This window comes from Cygnus olor, chromosome 1 (genome assembly GCF_009769625.2).
Source record: "Cygnus olor isolate bCygOlo1 chromosome 1, bCygOlo1.pri.v2, whole genome shotgun sequence".
Lineage (NCBI taxonomy): Eukaryota > Metazoa > Chordata > Aves > Anseriformes > Anatidae > Cygnus > Cygnus olor.
This window is the reverse complement of record NC_049169.1, coordinates 166803485-166824113: the sequence shown is the minus strand read 5'-3', so window position 1 is coordinate 166824113 and position 20629 is coordinate 166803485.

The window sequence follows — 20629 nt, the reverse complement described above, 5'->3', positions numbered from 1 at the left end:
CTTTAAGTCTTTAGACAAATGTCAAATATGAAAATGATCTAGAAAGAATTTTTCATTGATCAATATATACATTGGTTCTCTAAGTTTACAGTTCTTATGTACTCTTAGAAAGCCCTTTCTGTCCTGCAGTTCTGCACTTTCCTTCTGTCTCTTTCCCTCTGTTTTCTCTTACTTTCTTGTTCTCTTGTCAAAATCATATTTCCCATACTCTAATGTATTTCGTTTCGTGGAGATGGAAACATCTATGTTTTTTCTTCATTTGCAATTGTTCAATCCTAGTTTTATACTTCTATTCCTTCCATGGCACTTTTTCCTTGTTGTTAGCTAGCCAAGTATTCCATGCAGGTCTAGCAAGCCTCACTGTGCTAAGTGCATTGACTTGAATTTGCAGTTTCTGTGTTCTATATTTGGATTCAGCCAACCCAGGATCAACCACAAATCTTTAAATCCAAGGGAAGCCTTAGTAATGCAAAAGCAGAAGGCAACAAAACAATCACTTTCCCCCAATTAATTTTTGAAGGATACTCACAGAGTACAATGGCTAGATTTATTTCTAATTCTATTTATTTCTAATGTGGATCTGAGGTATACTGTTTATATACAAGCATATTCTCAGGTTTACATAAACAAATTTTGGGGCATATTGTGGAATGAAAGATTGGACCCACACATGGGTGGGGAAAAGCTCCCAGTATATACTTACAGCAGTGTAAAGGGGATATGACTTACTCAGCTAATTCAATGTCTTCCCTTGTGGAGACATGTGGCTGTTAGGTAGTAAGTATGACAACTGAGATCTCCAAGATCACATGGCAGTAGTAGGGCAGGTAGTATCTGGAGTCACAGACTCCTTAACCAAGAGATCACACCGCCTTATGGATACATTAAACTTGCCATGGGGATATGTGGGACCAGGTCACAGTGCACACTGGGTTCAGTCTTCTCCCTTCCATGGTGGAATAAAGATCAACCCAAGAAATCTGGTGAAAAACAGTGTGAGGAAAGAAAGCTAATAGGGATAGAGGATATGTAGCTAATTGGAAGAGGGAGCTATTTGTTCCATTTGAACTAACTAGATCAAAGAGGAATTCATATGGTTTCGGGGTAAGGTTTAGAGCAGTTTTTTTTTTTTTTCAAAACCTTCTTTGCTTATCTGTAGTATTAACTTTCCATTTCCTCTGCTGAAGCAGATGTTTTGCTTGACGCAGACATTAAGGCACTCTTAATGTGCAGTTACTGAATTCTTTTCTAAAAGAGCATTTTAAATTTGACAATGTTTCTTACATTTTTAAAGCAGTGACCTCATTTTGAAAAGATTTTTTTTTCCCAATACATATGTCACTACTGGAAAAATATTAATCTGAAAAACTTGGTATAAAATGTCTCCATTTATTAAACATCTACTGTACAGACATCAGATGTCACTAAATCCAGTCATGCATCCTTGTGAGTCCTGGCATTCCAAAAAGGGTTTGTCTCAAGCAGGAAATATATTTTCTTTGTTTTATTAGAATAAACATTTAAAAAAAATCCAATATTTAAAAACATCTTTGCAAACCATACCCTAAAGGACTAGAAACTAAATATTAATATGCCAACAAAAAGATTAACTCTCTACTAAAGTAAACTCAGTTAATATCATTCTACTTATGCCCAGACCCATCACATATAGCATTTTATACTGACCACTTCTAACATCAAGTGATTCCTAAACAAAATATTATCTAAAAATAACGGAATGAAAGATGAATATCAAAGGTAATTGAAAAGTGACTGAAAAACCTATTATTATTCCATTATTCTTCATTTTAACTTGTCAATGCATACATTTGATTCATCTTTAGATTTATTTATTTTTTTTATAACTTCAAACTGTGATATTTAAAAGATATTTAGTGTCAGTTTAGGAAAGTTTACAGAATAAAAGGAATTGTGCTTTCCAATTTCATAAATGATACTATATATATAAGTATATAAATGTTTATCAGTTAATCAGACTTTTTAAATGATGCTATAAATTACGAAACAAAATGGAAATTAAAACGTCAAGACAGACCCAGGAGAACTGGGTATTATAATATGCCAATCACTATAACTATACATATTTTTCAGATAAACATATCAAGCAATGGCTTGTATTCTTTGATTACTGATGCCATCCTCAAGTCTGCCTGCTTGACCTTTTTATTTTGTTTGTTTTTATCTTCTTTTAATCCCATCAAATGATCTGAGGTTTGTTAGATTTTTTTTTTTTTTCCGTGAGATGTTTTAAAATTCTATACTGCTGTAATTTACGCAGTAGTGAGATTGCCCTGTCTCTGACGTTGATGAGCTAGCTTGGTCTTTCTATATATTTTTGGATGAGATCTTCACCCCCAGTGAGGGCTAATGGGTGATGAAAAGCTGTATCTAAGAGTTACTATATGTTAGTGCTTTGGGAATCTGGCCTTCAGTTCCCAGAGACTGAAGCTCTTTTTGGGGAACAGAGGAACAGAAAAAGAAGGAATGGAGAGGTTTTATGAACGCTTGATAGCTAAGTCAAGTTTTTGCTTCAAACAGAGATTAAACTTCTTATCTTGTATAATGAACACAGAACACATTTCCCATAATTATAGCACTTACAATTTCCTATCCAAACATTTTGAAACAGCTAAGGATTCAAGAAATATTCAGTCTAGAAACCCTGTAATAGAAGGTGAGTATATGACTTTAGTCAAAAGAGATAATCCCTCCGTGCAGTCCTCCAATTACTTTTCTTCAACAAGTATTCCTCCTTTCTTACATCCAGAATGAATTTTTTTCAATGAGCTCTCATCAAGTCTCAATCTTAATTAGACTCCAACAAAGCCAAACAAACAAATCACTGTGCTTGGATAAAGGCATGTGGGATGGAGTATATGAAAAGAAGCTTATATATTTAAATAGTTTTAATGTCTTAACCGTTTTAGGTGCTACAAAGCAACTGATATAATTTATCAGTCTTTGATGGTCAAACATGCTGAGCTGAACTATGATTACAGTCATAAGATTTCAGACAATTCTATACTGTTTTCTATCTTTGTGAGTATCTAAAGCTGTTTTCTCATTTTGACTTTTTTCCCCTCTTTTATTTTTTTGTACATCAAGTTATATTTTATTTCAGCTATCAGATGACAGCTACTGTGTGAAAGTACTTGAACTGCCTTACATGGCTTATATCATCACCAGAAATCCCTGATAAGAATGCAACCTTATTATACGTGTAGTTTATTCTTTTCATATATTTCAGACTGTATATCCTAATTTGATATTCCAATATCTATAATCAGTCAGCACTTTCCTTTCATGTTTTTTGACAGAAACATAGGCAGCATATCAGGCAATTAGTCTGAAGAATGATTCCAAAAAAACAGCCTTACTTTTGCCCTCGCCCCTTATATGCTTTACTGATGTGGGATGTTTATATTTTAGTCACTTTCTTTGTGGCTTCTTTTTTTTGTCCTTTTCTCTCTAATTTTTGGACAAAAAGGTCTTTCATTTACATACCTGTTGTTTGCTCTTTGGCTATTGTTTGTAAATAAACTCAGCTCTGAAAATAAAACACTACATTTTGGAGAGAAACTGCCTATTTTATTCTTAAGATCTTTATTAATTATTAGACATGTTCTGGAAAGGCTTTAGAAATGTTAACATGTTACACTTCATTGTAGTTCTGAGACACACATAACATATATTCCTTATTATAGCTTATGGCATCTGTCCATGGGATGCTCCCTCTGGGAGTGTTTAAAGCCAGCTTAGGTGGGGCTTTGAGCAACTGGTCTAGTGGAAGGTGCCCCTGCCTATGGCAGGGGATTGGAACTAAGGTCCCTTCCAACCCAAACCATTCTATGATTCTATCACATAGGAATGAAAGCAAGTTCAGAGAAGTAAGCCGTTGTAATGTAATGAACACAGTATGTTTCCCCATTATCATTTCTGTACACATGTAAAAACTTTAACTTCAAGGTATACACTTTCTATTTGACATTTATTTCATAGCTGGTAACTTTTAAAAATTTCCAAAGCCATCTTTTCATTTTCCTCCCCACCCTCTAATATAAAAAATATATATATTTTAATACTCCAATTATTCTGCATGCAACAACATGCATACAAAAATAACTAAATAAAGAGTTCCTTAAAACATGGTCCAGATTTGTGAAGAGATTCATGGTTCACTGAGCATTTTATTTAATATGGAGATTGTATTCCGAGTTGTTTGATTTGCAGAAATAACAAGCCCAAATGCTTCAGTTTCTAATGGTAATTAGTTTTCGGCCTAGACAGTCTGTTTAGTTATATATTTACTACCTTGTAAAGAACTATCACAACAAGCCCTAAAGCATTATTTGAAAATTAATAAGCTAAAGAAAGAGGAAATTCTTCACTTTTGCATAGCAACACTCTCTGTATTCTACTTTTTGATTGCAAAATCCAGATTTTCAATTATAGGTGTACTAAATTGTGATGCTTGAAAAACTATAAAAGGCAATTATCAATGTTTCTTAATACCATAAATGACTAATGCAAGTACGTTTTGCTGTAAGGGAAACAACTCATATTGTGAACAGAATTCCTTTGCTTCCTGAGTCAGACTAGAATAAACTTTGATTCACATACTTTCAGTGTTATTTGCAATTAATATTAGTTTCTGTGGTGGTTGAAATAATGTGCTACACATTCCATTGCAGTTTACATATTAGAAAATAAAGGCACATTATTTCACCACGTTTTAAAGTTCACTTGGCCTTTGTGACATCAGGCAAGGAAGCTGGCAGAAGGTTAGAGCACGATACATTGCAGTAGTTCATATTCCTGACTTATTCTTTTACCAAAAAAAACAAAACAAAACAACAAAAAAAAACACTTCTTTACCCAGGTATATCTTCTGTTCCGTCCCTTGCTGCTTTTCAAAGTTAATGAGTTAATGGAAGAAAAGAGAAAAGTCTCAGTTGCCAGATACTTTGTAGAGTTTTTTTTGACTGGACTCTTCTTCAGTGGCTCAACAATGGGTGAGCTCTCAGCAATTTTGGAGGCTAAGAATGCCTCTATTATACTCACTCAGCATGCTTTACCATTGATTTCTGCCTCTGAACATGGATAGACGACACACTTGAGCTGGCAGAAGGAATCACATCATGACATAGACACCTCAAAGTATGCATTATGGAAATCTTAACAAAGAGAGTTCCTTGGTGACCATTAGCATTAGAGGTTCTCTCAACTCTCTCTCACAAATGGCAATGGAAAGGAAAGAAGTGAACATTTTCAAATCTAGGAAAGTCTGACCCTTTCCTTTTGTGATGCTGTGTCAAAAGAGCTTTAAATACCTTTTCATTCCAAATCAGTATAATTGCGTTTGTTCAAAATCAGGTCCAGGCTTCTCAGCAGTGGAGGCAAAGTAAAATGTGTACTCTTTCAATGTCAAGGAACAATATCACTTACTTTGTTTTTTCCTTGTCACTGACAGTGATAAAATTCAGTTTTGTGGAGATAGCAAAAGACTTTCCAAGGTAGACAATACATTAAGGTGGAGCGGAGGGGGGTGATAGCAAGCCAGGCTGCTGGGCAACGTCTCACAGACCGAGATGAGTCCTGCCTTCAACCTCAGTGTAACACAGAGCTAGACACAGCACAGAGTTGATCACATAGGAAGTGAAATAGTAGCCTCCTCAGGCTTTTGGACATGCGCAGCAGTGACCTGAATCTTCTCATCCCAAGACCATGCGCACTGTAGCTAAGCCACTTTAATATCTATGGCTTCAAAACAGGTCTTATAAGCTCCCACCAACAGTCCTGCCTCTTCCACCATATCTACTCCACTTGCCTACTTAACTAACAACTGGATTAGTTCAGTTAAGGCAGTGAATCATCTCAAGAGCTATCATGCCCTCTTGAGATTTTCCTTCCTTCCTTCCTTCCTTCCTTCCTTCCTTCCTTCCTTCCTCCTCCTTCCTTCCTTCCTTCCTTCCTCCATTCTTTCCTCCCTCCTTCCCTTCCTTCCTTCCTTCCTTCCTTCCTTCCTTCCTTCCTTCTTTCCCTCACTCCCTCCCCTCTCTCCCTCCCCTCTCTCCCTCCCTCTCTCCCTCATCCTGCCTGTCTGCCCTCTGTTCTGTTTCCTTTTCAATAGGGTTAATTTTCTGCCAGTCCAACTCCCTGATGCAGATCAATGAAGTGTCCAGTAAATACTGAGAAAAAGGAGATGGGAAAAAAAGCAGAAAGTGGGAAAATGAAATGTGTCTTTGCCACCCCCACCTTCAGTAGAGTCCAGCAATTAAATCAGCTTACCTATATTATGAAGCTGAACACTAAAATGGCTCTTTTTTCTTTCTTCTCCAAAACCATAATCTAGAAATGCCACTTCGGGGTGGGGTGGGGGGGGGGAATATAAAAATAAGAAGTACTGAAACCTTAGATGTGTTGCTGCACAGAGAAATGAGATTCAACTAGCCATATTACAGCAATGTAAACATTTTCTAAGGACACACTTAGTTTGAAATCATTCCCACCTAGTTTTGAAGTTACAGCTTCCTATTCACAAAAATGATCTGAGCCAAACTGTCGGAGAAATGACAGAATAACCCATAAATATTTTCTGAGAATTAACTTTTTTTCTGGTGGTATTTGGTCTGGGCATTTCCCTTCCAGGATTTACCATGATGACAAAAGTGGTCATTCAATTCTCCAAGCCTCTTCCAGTAAAAATGTTTATTCACTGTAGACAATGTTTATTGTGTCAGAGAAACAGGAAATACAGACTTTGTATCTCAAGACTGCATATTTTAACTTAAATATGCCTTCTGAAATCCTGGAATTTCTGTGAAGCAGGAAAATCTCTATTAAAAAAAAATAATAATAAAATAAAAATGAGAAAGTCTACCACTTGGGTTCCAGGGAAAATACACTAAAACCTAAATAATTTGATATACAATTACATCCCTTTTAAACATCTGTGATAGCATTTGTTGTTTATTTAGTGCTTTTAGCAACAATGGCCATGGAAATATGCAAACAGAAATTAATTAGTCTTTTAAGAAGCCTAAAGTTCTGTTTCTGTGATGTACTAATGGAAATGAAATATGATGACTTATTTTTAATATAAGGGAAAACATGGTTTTACAAAAAGATTAATAAAAGCAATTAACCTTGTAGTACATTAATGCATATGTAAAATACAAGATACTCATAAACTCCATAATAAGTACGTTTGAATATTACCTTTCTTACAGGACCTCAGTGAAGTCAGGCTGGGTTTTTAATATACTTAAGAAGTTAAAATGTGTCTGATGATGCTGTAATAAGAATAAGAACAACAGTCATATAAGAAGGTATGTTGAGTATTGTTTGAGGCACAAACCAATGAGTACAGTTCACAAAATCATACAAAATAGTGCAGGAATTAGAAACAGTATGTTTAGGAGCTAAGTTAGAAAAATTTGCAGAGGAAAAAAACGTTTCTGTTTCCTGCAAGTCATCTTGAATAACTCAAATGGATTATGAGTCTGATAAAAAACTGTTGAGGTTTGCTTGTTAGACTCATATGAAGATAATAAAAACCAGACTAATCTCTTGTTGCTTTTGCCATATAGGCATACAATATTTTCTGCAATAGCTTTAATAATTTCCGTATGACTAGTTGGAAGGATGAACTTAATTAAATAACAAGTTATTGGTTTCTTTTGCTAACAGTCAACATTTTGTTTAAAAGTTTAAAACTGATTGGAGGAATTATGCATCAGGTTTTATCCTTGTTATAAAATATTACAAGACAGCTTAAAATTTTAAAGAATATTTATCATTTGCTATTATACTACTGCGCTTAAACTTTTTTTTTTTTTTTAAATAAAACCTTTGTTCTCCCCATTTTCACAATCTGAGCAGAGTAGTGTATGCAACAGTTTTAACTCCCTATACTCCTTTGTCTGAAAGGAAATGATAACTGTACTTTCTGTCATTAAAACAAGGTTAGAAAATCAAAGATGTTATATGACGGCTCTGCAGTACCTTTCACTACAGAAATTTCTATTAAAGGAAGTAATCATCTGCTTGTCTTGAAATGTCTTGCTATAGCTAATATGACAAGATGAAAGCCTTCTTTTTCAAGATACTGTTTGTTTTAATATTCAGAAATCTTAAGATACTTGCCTGCAAAATCATTAGAACTTGTTACTTTTTCCCTTAGTTTTAGCAAGCACAACTTTCAGAACACACACAATATATAGAGAGACCTTATAACAACCTTTCAATACCTAAAAGGGGCCTACAGGAAAGCAGGAGAGGGACTTTTTGTCAGAGACCTTAGTGATAGGCAAAGGAGTAATGGCTTTAAACTAAAAGAGAGTAGATTTAGATTAGATATTCAGAAGAGATTCTTTACTCAGAGGGTGGTGAGGCACCGAAACAGGTTGCCCAGAGATGCTGTGGATGCCCTATCCCTGGAAGTGTTCAAGGCCAGGTTGGATGGGGCTTTGAGCAACCTGGTCTGATGGGAGGTGTCCCTGCCCATGGCAGAGGGGTTGCAACTAGATGATCTTAAGGTCCCTTCCAACCCACACCATTCTATGATTCTATGATATATGTTTATGTATGTGTGTATTCTGTAGATAATACGTATGACCAAATTTTGCAGAACCATACAAGCAGGGAGATCTGAATTACTTACAAATAAATTCAAAGTGAGAACTCTCACTAATTCAATTCTAAATTGAAAGAAGCCAAAAGAAATTAATGTTTCCTATAAAACCTTATTTATTTTTCCCTACTAGGGGAAATGTAGAAAATGTACTAGTTAAAACTGTGGGAAAGCAAAAGAAGTTCTTGCTTTTCTTTCTGTATGCCTATTCAGGCTGTAACCTAGTGCTACAGTCACTAACTTCTTGGGAATGTTCAAGTCAAGAAAAAGTTATTTAGAAACCAGAGAAACAATTGAATTATTTCAATTTGTGGAATAATTTTATCTGAAAGACAAAAATACTATTCAAAATCTAGGACCCTAATCATTTACTAGTAAAAGAAAGTAGAATACAGTATACCCAGTCCTGCCATGAAGACAGTCTTTACCACCATTCTCCCTGGAGCAATAAGAATTAGGAAACAGACAAGCTAAACAGGGCTGCCACGTCCCTATCAAAACCTGTCAAGCCAAACTATTACTTTTGGGATGTCAGTGTCTTACAAAACTACTTAGCATTAATTGACAACTCCTGCAGCATAAGAGTCTTAATTGCAAAGTTAGCACAACCCATGGTTTGAAGCAGCAGAGCCCAGGTGTCAAAGCTGGCAGTTTTAAAAATTATTTAGCCTTGGAGAAGGCAAATTTCAGAGGGCAAAAAGTTCTTGTCAGGGATGACTATCACAGGCTTGACTGAAAGCCTGTCCTGGTCTCTGTTGCCACAAGTAAACATGACCCATTTTGCCACTTTTGTATTGGGGCATATATTGAGGAGACTGCAGAGAAGAGGTTTCTGGTTATGTCTAAAATTTTCTAAGGAACATTCAAATACTGTATTAAATCTCACATGGTAAAATAGCTCCTGTTTCAAAGTACAGGACAAGATTTGCTTATGGAGTAGAGAAAAACTAAAACAGACTTTCAGCATATGTGATCAGATATGTGGTCAGAGAGACTGTTCTCTGACATACTCATAGCTTGGTTGAGACCTTGCTGTTTTCTCCATAGTGTGAAGCTGCAACTGTACTGATATGACTTTTACTATAAAGATGTTTCACAACTCAGCACTTATGAGAATTAAATGTATTCCAGTGGATATGGACAATGTTACTGATTTTTCTAATTCACCAAATTTAAACTTTCTTTCTCTCTGTCTCTTTCTCTCTCTCTCTTTTCTCAACTCTTGTGCTCAACTTTGGGTAACCTCCAATTCTGGAACTATTTCAATATAGTCTTCTCATAACAGGTCAAATGAAGGCTGAAAGGGGTATGCAACTTTAAGCAATTATGCATAATGGTTAAATTCATTTTTTAAAAACTTTATGTAATTTATTCTTTTGAGATGTATCATGACACATTTAGAGGCTTGCCAGTATAATTTACCAGGACTAAAGATGTATGTGAAAGTACAAAGATTTTATTACAAACAATTTATTAAGAAAAGACTAGACAGTAAATAAAGTAGGCACATGCCTGAGAACTCATATTATCTGAGATATGAACAAATAGGTATCTAAGAACTATTTACAAAACTATATTTATTAGCAGTTCAGATGGAATTATAATTAGATGTAAAATAGTCCCAATAGAGGAATGTGGAATTGTTTTTGGTGGATACTTTTTGTTAAGTATGACTGTGAAAAGCAACTTATTCTTGAGACTGCCACCTTCATTATCAGTACATTATGTATAATCTTTATACAAAATTAGTAAAGTCCAAGAGATAATGATTAACAGAAAAAAAAAAAAAAAAAAACAGATGTTTTGCATAATGTTTAATGTAAAGTATAAGTAACTTCAGTAAGGCTTTTTAAAAACATGATTTCCCTAAAAAAAGGTCCACTGAAATTATGGGATCCTTAGCTAGCAAATTAAAGCCAGCACACAAAATGATAGGCTTGTTTTCCGTAATTACTTTTCACAGACCCTTTGGAACCAGTTTGTGGAGAAACCCCGGGGTTCTGTGCACCACAGATTGCAAACCACTGAGCTAAACAACCAGGATTGGTGGAGGAAGATAAGCCAGTGGGCTAAATAGGAACAAAAGAGTAATAGTCTCTAAATAATGGAGCACCCAGAGCCAGGGATTTATATAGCTCACAGTTTGTTAGGCCAGTGATGTAAGTAAAGAGAACTGGATTCATTTAGAATGATCAAGGTCATTTTTATTTGTTTCCAAAGTTTACAGTGGAGATGCAAGTAATTAAGGAAAAATTAGACTGTTTTATAACCTAGAATACAACTCTATGATGAAAGAAAAACACTAAAGAAATATAAAGCTGGAGCTGATGGGGTGTTGAGATTACCCTGTGAGAAAGAGGTCACTGGCACTCAAAACTAAAAGAAAAAACAATGAAAGTTGTGTCTGAAATGGATATTTGAAAACCCATGCTCTATAGGCTTTAGGATTCACAGCTGTAAAGGCTGAGAGATATTTTAGGAATTCTAGATAAGATGAGCTAAGTAATTAGGAAGCTCTAGTATCAACTAGGATTGCATTTTACATGTTTTGGTTGTAACCATTTACAGTAATCAAAAGCCTGACCTAAATCTCACTAAATAAATATTTCCTTTTTTAGTTTCAATTTTACTGTAATGTGAGGCAAGATGCATGAAAGTGATAATACACAGTCCGTGGAAGCAGCAAACACAAGCAACACTCTGCCTGTGCTGTGCTGAGGAACTCCAGATTCTGACATTTCTTATGAAATTTTGTGGGTCAGTCTGGTGTTAATACTACTGCTGTTAAATAATACTGCTGTTAAAGGGGGCCTAAAAGAAAACAGGAGAGGGACTTTTTGTCAGAGACCTTAGTGATAGGCAAAGGAGTAATGGCTTTAAACTAAAAGAGTAGATTTAGATTAGATATTCAGAAGAGATTCTTTACTCAGAGGGTGGTGAGGCACCGAAACAGGTTGCCCAGAGATGCTGTGGATGCCCTATCCCTGGAAGTGTTCAAGGCCAGGTTGGATGGGGCTTTGAGCAACCTGGTCTGATGGGAGGTGTCCCTGCCCATGGCAGGAAAGCTGGAACTAGATGATCCTTAAGGGTGCCTTTGAATCCAGACCATTTGAGTATTCTTTGATGATTCTATAGTGCTGATTTTGGGGAAGGATATGCCAACCCCGGGACCACGTACTGCAGTGCAGACAATGTAGAAACCATATAGTGACAGTCATACTCCAAAACATGATGGTATTTACAGTCTAGGTATACTAATGCCAAGTTCTACATGCCAACAAAGTCTTCAGACCTCCCTTATCTTACCCTAGTTTGGATTAGATAAACCATGCCTAGTTCCTCTTTGCCCATTTCAGTTAAAATGGATCTGTTTTGTCCATGGTCACTGCTTTAGCTAAAAGGGTGTATATTTTCATCCATCCCCCAGCAAGCTATTTGCAAGAAAAATCTGACCTCTCCTGAATAGTTCCAAATTGAGAAGTCCCTCCTATGCTCTGAGTAAAGCATAGACCACCTCTTTGAAAGGTTACACTTGAACTTTAGTCTCTCTTCACATTGACAACTTCTGCTCTGATACCTGTCTTCTATAGATGTTAAGTATTTAATTTGCCCCATATCTGTTGTGTGTGATTCTGAGGTTGATGATTTTAATGACCAATGAAGATGTCTGAAGCGTAACCACCAACTTTACAGTTTGTAATCATGTTTAGCCATTAGGCTTTTCTTCTTAAAAAGCATGATTTAGAAATATCTATTCATATCTATAAAGATGATAACATTTTAAAAAAGATTCTATAGCAATACAAAGACTGAAAAATATTGTTAAAATGAGGTATTATATAGTATGTAATATAAAAGATAGTGGTACAATAGTGGTAGAGCAATGAGCAGCAATACAAAGAGATTGAATAGTTAAATCTTGAGAGGATATTTAATAAGTAGAAATGTGATAAAACACTATTTACCATAATTACGTATATAGTTAAACTTTATGTACATGTTTCAGTTACAATATCTCAAGCCAGTGAAAGAGAATCTGCTGCCAGACCATAACAGATTGTTCCCACAGGACATCTGCTTCATAAGTTTATTTTTTTTAAAAAAAAGTCAGCAATACTTTGTAGCTATAAAACTATGAAAGTATAACAGTTTATTTCATATTATGTCAAAATTAACTAGTTGTAGTACTTTTTTTTTCTTTTATCCCCAGTAATATTTAATACTGACACAGTTCTGGTACATCAGTAAATTAACATACAGACTTCTAAAACAAGTTGTGGCATTCAGAGTAGGAAAAACTAAAATATTTTGGGTCTAGAGACAGAACACCTTCTTTGGAATTAAACACCTCACTGAAGTGGGATATATCCCCCTCACATCAAAAGGTGTACATCACTTATGACTTTTCCTTTTCCTTTCCTTTTCCTTTTCCTTTTTTTTTTTTCCTTTTCCTTTCCTTTTCCTTTTCCTTTCCTTTTTCCTTTCCCTTTCCCTTTCCCTTTTCCGTCTTTAAATTAGAAAAAAAACTTGGATCAATTCAAACAAAAGAAAGATACAGTCATATCGATGTGTTCAGAAGAGAAATTATCACTGTCCAGAAATTATGTATTTCAGGCTGCTGACATGCCTGATGGGTGCTGGATAAGTATGATAATGTCATCACTACTATTCCCTTACATGTGTAGGATTGGCTAGGTAGGCAGTGGTGATTTACAATGCTGTGAAGGACATCTACAACTCCTAATCATGGAAAAAAGAAAAAAGCATATATTTCTTTCTGCATTCAGGTACATATTGCATTTTTTTATAATCCTTTTCCACTTCTATACAGAATACTCAGCCAAACTCCCCTAAGCCCTTCAGGAGCTTTACCTCAACTGGATAACATGCCTGTCCCCAGTGACTGCACTACCCTATGATTATACTAGTAGATTATATGATTATATGATTATATGATATAGTAAGTAGATCACGGGGCTTATAGAAATGAGAGTAGAAATCTTTGTTCACAACATGGCCACCACCTTATGACTGAGCCTTTCATACATTTGTTCTCAGTGCACCAGGCTGAACCCAGAAGTTTACAAAATCAATAAGTTTTCTTTACAGAAGTTGAAAATGTTAACTTTATAACTTTATCACAATCTTTATAACCTTTTGATAACCTTATTATTAACTATTTTATTAATTATTCTATTTAGTTTAATTATAGAAACCTGGTGTTTGAAGAAATCATATTTTGAGTAAGCCATGTTGCCTTAAAATTTTAGATGACAAAAAATAATGAAAATAAAAAAAAATTAACTACTACTCTTGCTGTTTTGTTCTTCTGGTTAATCGTTCTGTGGTAAAAGTATGAGTTGCGTTCTCAGACTGATACCTAATTTGAACACTATAATCTTTTTGGACCTAAACATCACTTTTCCTGTTTGTATCTTTAAAAAGCTAAAACAATTCTTTTTGTCATGTTATCATGCAGGAAACTGTGATATTATGACACCTCTCATTGTTTCCTGAGCTACTGATTTCCAGAATATAGTTTTCTACAGTTTAGATGTGACCTAGATGCATAATTTGCATGTAACTTGAATGGGTTCAGCTTGCCAAGCAATCCAAATTTTCTTTATAAGTTTCTGGTCTTCATAATTATGTGCTACTCTGCCAATCTCTATGTCAGTAAAGTAATATATCAAAAATGTTTTGGTACTAACTAAAGCATGTGAGAATGTTGAATAACTTCTTCTAATTCCTGGTTCTTACCACCTATATATGAAAACATTATTTGACTAGGAAAAAAAAAAAAAAGAGAGTGATGTTCTATTCTTTGCTTATTGTACCATTTGCTTATTAATCTTGCAATATATGTTGAAATTAGGAAACTTTGACCAAGCATTTTTGACATATGGGCAACAACAGAGGTCCTTGAGGTCAAAGGAGATGGTAAATATGGAAATATGGGAAAATGGATACAGGGAAACATGAGGAAGCAATTTAACATCTTACTTATAATTAATGAAACCGTAAAAGTTATCACCCCATGATTACACTGAATACAAATTCAAGGGAATGTAACTGATTTGCATGTAGACCTGCATCTATAAGAGAGAAAAAGCTGGAAGACAAGCCAAAAAATAGAACCAAGAGAAAATAAAAACAAAGAAAACACTGTAGTCATGAAAGAAACAAAACAGGGAGAGCTTTTTGAGTGATATGCTGTCTGGAAAGCTGGCATAGAATTGTGAGAAAGGAAATGCTCTCCTGTTGTTTAATTGTACTGTGTTTGGAGTAATAGAACTTCTGTGTACATTCTTTGTAAATCAGAATGATTTCAGTAAGAAAAATATTTAACTCAATATTTAGCATCATGGACGCCAGAGTTTCTTAGATGGGGTCTGAGATTACATCAGCCTGTTGTTACACAGAAGCAGGGTAAGCAAGTTTCATGAGGACTCATCCCAGTCTGGAATATCAACAAAATTCTCAGCACAAAGTTACAGTGACGGACAACAGATCTTCAAATAATGTTTTTCTCAAAGACTTGTGACTTCTGAACTCTTTTGAGAATAAAGTCTCTGTGATTAAGAAATTCTTTCACCTAAGTGCTCTTGCTTTTTCTAGCATGTCAGCACCAAAGGTGTGAAACTGGAAGTACAGGTTTTGTAGGGTTTTTGTCACGATTTTCAACAATTTTATTACCTCCATGTAGCAATAACACAATATTTTTGCCATATTAATGTTCTCATCCCATATTATTTTGCCTATATAAATTATGTTTTTATAATTTTTTGTATTATTTATAATATATTACCTTATTTTTTCCAGCTAGCCAAAATTATCCAAAGTTATTCTTTATTCACTGTAGAAACAAATATTTTGGCCTTCTAATAAATTAGATTTTGGTCTTCTAATAGATTAGATTCTGATATTATATAAATTGTTAAATAATTTTTAGTTTAATTAATTTTCTCTGCTTTTATGCTGTGAGCTGTGCTCATACTCAATTTTGTGAAAATATTTTTTTTTGCAAAAATTCAGCATATATATATTGCTGTTTGGTCTTGTCCTTGCCTACCTGCATGTATGTCAAAAAACTTACCATAATAAGAAATAAAACAAGCTTAAGCCAAAATAAGAAGTTTCTAAACCAGCCTAGTGTTTAAGCCATTTTTACCCATCATACTCACATCCAAAGTAAAATTGTCTTTTGCTGGATATTACAGTGACAGTGTATTTTGTTTCATGGTTCCGATGTTCCCTGTATATTTAGTTACTGAAAGGGAGTCCTGAGGTCCAGGCCCATGCTATTGCCAGCAAATACCACAAATAATACATTAGCTGTTTTCCTTTTTTTTTTTTTTTTTTTTTTATTTATTTATTCTTTTATCTTTACACTGGTTACAAGTCTGATCCATATTTCTAAACTGAATTTATGTCTGTTTTCTTTAGCTTTGGGTTTTCCCATGGTAGAGCTTATTCTGTTGGCATTTTTAATAGAAAACTTAATCAGTTTTAGCAAAGCTAATCTTGTTTTAAGAGTTCTTCTGTGCACTGTGGTTATTTTCCTTAAATAGGACCAAAACTGAGTTACGCATGTAAAATAATACTAATACTTTCTCATATCTACTAGAGATGCAGGCATTGGTACCTTTTAATGTATTGTTTCCTGGTTTTGAAATAATATCCTATAGGTGTCTCACTTATATGCGTTATTTTGCTACAAGACTGTGTATCCAGGTGCTTCTGCCATTTCCACTTCCTCTATCATGTTTGGTTATTAAGCTTTTATTGGTAGTAACTTTGAACTGCTGGATTTCATTGATTTTCACAGAATCACATGGTAGCTGAGATCAGAAGGCATCTCTGGAGATCACCTAGTCCAGTTCCCTTGCTCAAAGCAATATCACCAAAAGCAGGTTTCCAAAGACTATGCCCACTTGAGCTTTAAATATCTCTGAGGATGGAGATTCCACTACCTTTCTGGCAAGCCTATTCCAGTGTTTGAAATTCTTTTATACAAGCCTTCCAAAATGAAATTCTCCATGATGATACTATTTTTTTTTCTCTTCCCTCCACACATTACAGAAAATCCCAGAAAGCAGATTTTTCTGTGCCTCCCAGTCACAGATATCTGAGAACAGACCCATGCCTCTTGTGTTCAATGTCTTTTGATTCTGGGGTGACAATATCATAGCATCTTCCTCTTTTATCTATTTTACCCCTCTCAAACAGGTTTTAACCAGTGATTTAAGTATTCCAATTATATGAACCATTCTAACAGCTTTCATTTGGTTCAGTTGTGCTAAATTTCTTCCTTTCGATGAGAATTTCCATTTCTTCTTGCTTGTTACCTCAACATATAAGCAACAGAAAAAAATGTCTTTTCCTCCATCCTTTTGGTCATTGTTTTGATTTGTTCTTGAGGTTCTGATTTGATCTACATTTTCTTCATTGATGCCTTCCTATTCCATTTTTAATCTGTTTCTTTCCTGTCACCCACACAAAAGACAAGAAGTTTCTTTGCCTTCCTTTGAGGAGCTATGTGACAACTGAAATAAAAAGTCCTCTCCATGGCCTTGATATAATCCAATATTCTCAAAAAAAAAAAAAAAAAAAAAAAAAAAACCCTAAAAAACAACAACAACAACAAACAACAACAACAAAACAACCACCTTAAATTCCTTCCTAGCTACTAAACCTCCAGTACTTTCTGCTTTTAATTTTCCACAATGCAAGAAGATTGAATGCAAAGGCTGCTTGCATTTTCTCCTTCTTTATCTCTCCTCTTGGACCTCATTATAGTTTGCATACTTCTCTATATGACAATTGACTTCAGTGTATTTCATGATAAGCAGAGACTTGCTAGACAACCTCATAATCCAGCCCAATCTTGCAGTTACAATGAATCTTGTGACTATGTTGTGTGTATATGTAAACACTAAAGATATTTACATAAAACCAGTCAGAGGTAGATAAAATATTTCCTCTTCCATAGAATTTTAAAATGCAAAGACATCAAAAGCATAGTTTAGAGCACCTGTTTTATAAACGATAATGTACAATAACCAAAAGTTCAGCCATACAGAATCTAATGGAAAACTTTTCTTGATTCATTTCCAGGATTAGGATAGAGCAAAATTCTTTCAACCTAAAATCTGCCATATGAAAATAGACTGAAAAATGACAAACATGATCTTTTACATTGTCACAGTTACAGTTCTGTTTGGGTTTTAAATTCTGCTTTTCAATTTGCTCACTTATTTTTTTTTAAGTAGTTGTTACCCTAGACTATTTTATTTCAAGGTTTCCTACTATTCTGTCACTAGGAAGAACTCCATTTGTCCCTGCCCATGGCATGGGGGCTGGAATTAAGTGATCTTTAAGGTACCTTCCAATCTAAACCATTCTATAAGTTCCACAAAGCTCAACAAAGCTGTTAAAACCTACACAAAGTGAATGTTAAATGAAATGTTGTTAGCATTTTATTTACTACTATTCTGAAATTTTAAAAACATAAATGAATGAAAAATCCCACCTCATGATGAAATTGATAATTTGAGAAAGATCCATTAGGAACATAATTACTGTCAGAAGCCAGACATGATTTTTCAGCTTGTGAAAAAGACAACATTAAAGAATATGGAAAATTCGTTTAATAAAACAGAGGAAATGAACAAACCAAACTAAGAACATTTAAATATAGAAGTATAAAATCATGTTATTAGAAGACATATCCAAATTTAATATTATAATTAATATTATTAATTTTCTGCAAATGATGGTAAATGCCGAAAACCAGTCAACCAACCAACAACAAAAACCCTACAACAACCAAACTCCTAAGTACTATACCAGAAGAAATAAATTACTCATTCATGCTATTTCTGATGTCTGTACAAAGTTTTAGGAATTCATGCAACTATTAATTCCCTGCATTCAGTAAGAGAGTAACATGTAGGGAGCAACAAGCATACAAAAGAATTCTGTAACATTAGGACCACTAAATTATAATATCCTGCTGCAACTTCAGACAGTGTAATCCTCCCCTATAATAGCTAGAATTTTTTAGATTTATAGTCCACTCAAACCTGTTTGCCTGGCCTAAGAACTAAAGCAATCTTGGAACACACAGTTCCCAGGAAGAAACTTAGGACTCAGTTACAACAAAGTATTTCTACAGCAAGATAGACAGGAGCTTACTTTTTTTTTTTTTTTTTTTTTTTTTCAGCCTGAACCTAAGAGTTGCAACAGATACCTAATTCTAAGACCCCAACTTTCATGAATAATTAGGACTTTTTTTTAGTATTTATTTATTTATTTATTATTCCGATGCTCCTCTGTTATGTAGGTTAAAACAGATTGTTTCAGCTCCTAACTCCAGTTTGGGCTTCAAATCTGTCATTGATTTCAGAAGGAAGCAATGTACCCAGAGAGGAGTTTTCCTTCTATTCTTTATTGAGTGAAGAAATATCCAAATAAAGAAAGTGGAGTATTAATGTAAAATACACAGGCATTCTTGGAGGCAGAACTCAGAACTTGTCACCTGATATGAGCTGTTAAGCACTTTAATAGATACTCAGTACATGCTAGGCATGTAAGAGGAGAACGTATCTCTTTTTGAGCACAAGACTGCAACTCAGACCGTGTTTTACAACAAACTACCACATTTCACTTTTTTTTTTTTAGATCAGGAAGAAATCTGAATGTTTTAGAAATGAAGCAGAAGTTCATTATAATTCATGTATTCTCTAAGACTTTTGTCCATATGAAGTATCTGGAATTCAGTAATAGAAGGGGAAATGTGACGGTAAACTAATGACTATGTGCTGTCCTCCTGTGTGGATATGCAGTGTTTGCAGAACATTTTGCTATAATGATACTTTAAAAGAATAATTTGCAATACACTGTGAATGTGTGTTTGCATTTTTAATGGAGAAGAACATTTTCAAAAGAAATTACTACATAGTAGTAAGGTCAAAATATACATGGAAGTTTCTTTTCCTCTTCAAACAGCCAGGAAAGTTGGGATTGATGTGATTTTATTTCAGTGTGAACAGTTACACCAGTATCTCTTGTACTTACAGTGAAAATTTATCCATATTTAGCGCAGTATTCATCTGACCAATTTTAAACAGATACTTTTAATCAGTGGAATCTTGCTGCCAACATACCCCTCAAACAAAAAAAATAAAAATAAAAAAAGGGCATTATGACGTTATGAAAGTGTTCATTCCGGTGCTTTGCAAAAACCCCTCCCAATCATCATTAAAAACAATCCTCTTTAAAATAGGATGGAAGAAGAGATTGATACAGAGAAAACTGTGCTACTTACTTATATTTTCCATTCATAACATTGTTCTCAAAATGAAAAATGACAGATTTTCATACCTGTATAGGTAAGTGGTGGAATGACATCAAGGAAAACAAAAAAAACGCAAAGAAATGTTCTTGAGGTTTTCTCACCCACTCCAGGCTATAGTTTAGAAGCAATTATTAGTTAGACATTACACAGAAAATGTATTTTTATTTTGGGGTAAACCCAATTGTACATATCTGTCTATATCAAGGTAGGACTACATTTATTATTTTTGCTTAAAAACATTGCTTGAATGCTCTAAATCCAGAGTAAATTATTACAGTACTAGCCAATACACAAACATGCTTGCCCCAAGGAACTTACACCACAGATCACAAACACAGGCAAAATCCTGATAAGAAATAGATAAGGATTCCTTCCTTTGGCCATTCAAATGTGGTTGAAGAACTCATAAACTATGAGTTTTAAATTAAATTTATGTTCCAAGTTGCTTACATTGCCATTTTTCTTCTTCTTCATTACTCATTTGTTGTAAAAGCTATGATGACATTCCCAGAATTAGGGAATTATCTTTGAAGCAATATTTTATGACCCCACTCTTCAGTCCTCAAAAACATACGCAAGAGAGATATAATCAAACTCATAAAAATACCTTAATTGTG